Raw genomic sequence first — 4,777 nt, forward strand, 5'->3', positions numbered from 1 at the left:
GGGGGGAGGTATTTCATTGTTCACTGGGCATCAGCAAACGTTTATGGAGGACAGCAGGGGTAGCCTTATGTGTGTCATCGCCACAGTCCGGAAGTTAGGGATGCCCCGTTTAGCAGATAAGGAAACTGAGGCTCCAGAGAGTGCTCAGAAGCACACAGTCAGACAGGGGCACCTCAGGGCCTCCAGCCCAGGCATGTCCAACTCCACTGCCGATACTGGGCGGCCTGGATTATGCACACCTGGAAGGAGGTGTCCTGTCCTGTGGGGTTAAGGTGAGGATGGCTCATGAGGTCAGACAGGCGCAGTTCAGGGCCCAGCTTAGTCACCTCCCTTGATGTGCCCCTGGGGCTCTGGGATAACAGCAGCCAGCAGCCACCAGGGCTTTCTGGAGGAGGAATTGAGCAAACCCATTACATACTTGGCCTGGGGCAAGGCACATGGCAGGGGTGGGGGATGCAGCAGAGGGCGTTTGGCCACGGGGAAGCCCCACCAGGCCCCTCCACGGGCAGGAAGGGGGACTGAGGGTCTGAGGTCGTGTGAGCTGCCTCCCCCCACCTGTCCCCTGGCATTGTGCAGAGACTCAGGAGGATGCTTGCAATCTGCTTCCAGGCTGAGCACCCACTCCAGTTCGCTCAAGAGAGCTTCCCGCTGGGGAACAGGGATGATGTGGGGCCAGGTCTCCAGCACCTCACCTCACTGACTTGGGGGCGCTCCCTAGGGTGGGTCCTGGCAGGGGCCGAGACCACCTCACCTCCCGCAGGCCCAGGAAGAGGCACTTCGCAGCGAGGCAAAGCCCCTTGGAGTCCCATTGCCCAGCGAGAGGACCCCAGGAGGTCTCTGGCCTGCTTTCTCCCCTGGAACCCGAGGGTCCTGGCACCTCCCTTTCTAGGTTGCCGGGCAGGGTGGACCTCCAGAGCCGCCCTGCACGATGCCCCTCCCACCGTGCCGCCCGCCCTGGACCCCACCCCCAAACACGGGTTCTCGCGCGGTCCGTCCGCGCGGGGGCGCTCGGCTCCCCGGCCCTCGCTGGGCCCTGCGGGAACGCCCCGGCCGCGCGCCGGGGATGCTCGGACCCCAGCAAACACGAGGCGGAGCTCCGCGGACTGGCGGCAAATCAATCCCTACGCACCGCGCTACGGACGTGTGTTTGGAAGGAGGCTGGCCCGCCGCGCCCCGCCGGGCTCCCACCCCCTGAGGCGTCCGGACCCCGTGGACCCGGGGTGGCTCCCATAGACTGCGGGGCCGGGCCCAGCCGCGCTCGCCTTGCTCGGGAATGCGGGTCGGCCGGAGAGGCCAGAGCAAGCCCCCCAGCTCCACCCGCCCTTAAAGGGTGGGCTTGGGCAGTCACATCCGGAGCCTCAACATTCGCATCCGGAAAACGGGGAGGTCAACAGTCCCTCCTTTAAAAGGTTTCTGAGAAAGTTAAAGGTGTATCACTATTGCCCAGCTTCCAGGCCTTAGGCAAGCCACCTGCGCCCCTCCCTGAGCCTCAATTTCCCCCGCCGAAAAATGGGGATAAGAAAAGTCCTCCCCTCAGAGGGCCATTGTATAATAAGATGAGCTTGGCCCACGCTGCTGGGCACCCCCTGAGCTCTCAGTAAATGGAGCTATTGGGGTTATGCCCGCTCAGCAGGGGCCCCACCTGCAGTCCCAAGCCTGTGCCCCAAATCCCACGGGTTGTCATTTAGGGACCAGGCCCCCCAGTTTGGGAGCTGGTGGCTTAGAGTGGGTGCTCCCTTTGGTCCCTGGCTGGAGTGGGGGACTCGCTGTGCAGCCACAGGTGTCTGGGCAGGAGGCTTGGCGGCAGTGCCCCTCCCCTGGCTGCCCTTCAGGGCCCGCTCTGGTTGAGTCACACGGCAAAAACACTCCGCTTTTTGACACCATCCAGAAAATGAAAATGTCCCAGGCGCCTAATCCTTCCCTTCCTTTCGGCAACTTAAACTGCCCTGAAACACAGCCAACATATTGAACGCAGTGTGAGCGTCCACGCCGGAGTGTAGGCCTCCCGCAAGGCCAGCCTTGGGGACTCATGGAGCAAAGCCTCGTTCCTCTGTCAGACTCTGCCTTGCTAGGTATGGAGTGACCCTGGCCCCCACCAGCCGGCATCTCAGCCGCCTTCAAACCCGCCGACCTGAGGGGCACGCCAGGAACTCTGACTTCCTTCCCAGCCAGGGCTGTGCCGCCCCCGCTCCCCCCCAGAAAAATATTTGAAATGGTCTTTGACTGAAATGAGATTAATCCTCAGTTCCCTGACAGTGTCTTTGGGCATGTGTTTTTATAACCTCCCTTTCAAATGAGAACCATTTGTCGCCGGGAAGCTGGGGAGGCCCTGCCCCAACTGCTGGGCCAGACATCACCGGCACCTGATTGAATGTCACGGACAGTGCGAGGGGTCGGGGCTGAGGTGAGGGCCGTGTACTCAGGGCCAACTGTCCTCTGCTGGTCTCTGGCTGGGTCCCCATCTCCAGCCAGTGGCATAAACTAGAGGATATAAATTCCAACCTGGATTCCCCTGCCACCACAATATGCCCTTGAGCCGGTGGCTTTGCCTCTCTAAGCCTCACTTTTCTCATCTGTAAAATGGGGGAGATGATGGTCCCGTCACCCAGGTGATGGACACAGCCTGGTGCCTGAAGACAACCCAACCTTGATGTTTGACAAGGCTTTTGAACACAACCTCAGCTCCCTCAGAACTCCTGGGGAGAGGGCAGAGTACCCCCCAGGCTGGGGCCTTCCAAGGGCCACAAACGTTCATCTTAAATGTGGTTTGAGTCTCCTATTCTTCCAGACTTGCCCCTAAATGAGAGGCCATCTCTGCAAAGAACCCGAGTTGCTGATGCTTGCCTAGGGAGAGAGCTGTGCGTAGAGGTGCCACCATGCAGGCTCTTTAATTAACTCTGAGCCTGGCTCGGTGGCCTCCTCTCCCAGCACAATACCCCGCCACCCCCACCACTCCAGGTCCTGTTTGAAGTCTGCAACACCCCCGCTCCCCCCCCCCCCTTCCTGCCATCCCTGCTTGCTGAAGCAACTGCAGCCCCTTAGGGCTCAGCTGGGAGGGATTTATTGGAGAATTTCAATCATGGGGTCTTGGCTCAAACTTGTTGCTTCCTCAAAAATCTCCCCAGAAGTTGCCTACATGTGAAACTGAGGCATGAAGGAAGGACTCGGATGATCTCAGGGTTCGGAACTCCACCTGGGCCTGTCAGAGAATTCATAGACCCTCACTTGGAGGAAGAGAGCACAGAACAGCAAGAAAGATGCAGGTTCCTGGGACGATGTGGAGGTACCGGGCTTGCTTCGCTTTTAAGGAGCTGCTTAGAAATAGTGTTTCAGCTTTGACCACCACTCCCACCCCCAACCATGAGAGTGCAGGTGTCTGATCTCTGCGGTGTAAGCCGCTATTGGTCTTAGGGTGGGAAAGTGTGGGATGGAATCCAGGTTGAGAGTCCTGAATGGTAGAATCAGGGACCAAAGCCACGCTGATGTGCCATTTTTCTTAAACCGTGTGGCTTCCCTCCCCAAAGGCATTCCCTGGGCAGCTTTCAGGCTAAGGAGCCCACACCCTTCCACCGGAGCCCAGCCAAGAAGGGTCCGGGACAGAGACTCCATGCATGCTTCATTTTCCTCCCACTCTGGGCAGGGCTGACTCATTCCATTTCTCAGAACGATCTTTGCAATGATGGATAAGCTGAGGCCCCAAATGCCCTGACTCTGGAGAGAAAAACCATCTTTCGCAGTTTCACATAAGCCTCCCACTTCTTTCTTAACAAGTGCCGAAAGCGGCACAAACAGAAACACCCCGGGCTGCCATGACCAAGGAGATGACTACATCAGGCTGCAGGGCTCGGGAATAGGAACTAGCCGGCCGTGCGGCCCCAGGGCGAGGTGTCCGATTCCCTCCCAGGATGCTCAGCCAACTGCGCTTTGAAGCCGTGGCTGAGGCTGCCGCACTGGGGAGGAGTGGGACCAGGGGCCGGGCCTCCCCTGCACGATGTCCACAGATTCCCTGAGATAAAGGAACCGCAGCTTCATCCAACTTGTGCTGAATCGCTCTTTTCAAAAGCCCTTTCAGATGGTTTCACTTCTCTGCCCGCTTTGTTGAAAGATGTAAAAATTTCAAACCACCACAAAGTAAACATTTCAAAACCCTCTCTTTTCAAAATCAGTCACATTTTCAAAAATCTCTTGAATTCCATCCCCCGCGCCCCACTTCTTTTGCTGTCTTTGGAGTGTTTTTCATTAATTTAGAAGCAGTCCAGGTAAAGCTGGTGTTTTCGAGCCGTGTTTTACGGGCGGGAAGTAGCTTTGTTATTTAGTAGATGTATTAGATAAGTCGATGTCTTGTCAAAATCAAGCAGGTTTTCTTTATTAGGGTGAAATCGTAATGAACTCATCTGCTTCTAATATTTATAAAGAGAAGAGAGGCCATTAATTCTACTGCTTGTGAATAAAACCATCTGTGATTTCTTTCCATTTGATGGGTTTTGGTTTTAATATACATTTTTCACAAATAAGCGCAGAGATTTTTTGGTGAAAATGTCACATTCAGAATCTCATAAAGAAAGAATGCAAAGAGGGGAAAACTAAATGTTTTGTTAGCTAAGTAATTTCTCACCTTGCAGAGCGGGGAACACTTGAGCCAGCGTTAGCACATTAGGTGATAGAATCGCCGTTCCCCGCTAATGCAATCCATGACATGTGACAAGGCAAACCTCGTCCGTTTTGAAGTTTGTTTTCCTTCGGGAATTACACAGTTCGTTTAACCTAATCTGTCCTG

Source organism: Hylobates moloch, unplaced genomic scaffold (assembly GCF_009828535.3).
Source record: "Hylobates moloch isolate HMO894 unplaced genomic scaffold, HMol_V3 SCAFFOLD_10, whole genome shotgun sequence".
In the NCBI taxonomy this organism is placed as follows: Eukaryota; Metazoa; Chordata; class Mammalia; order Primates; family Hylobatidae; genus Hylobates; species Hylobates moloch.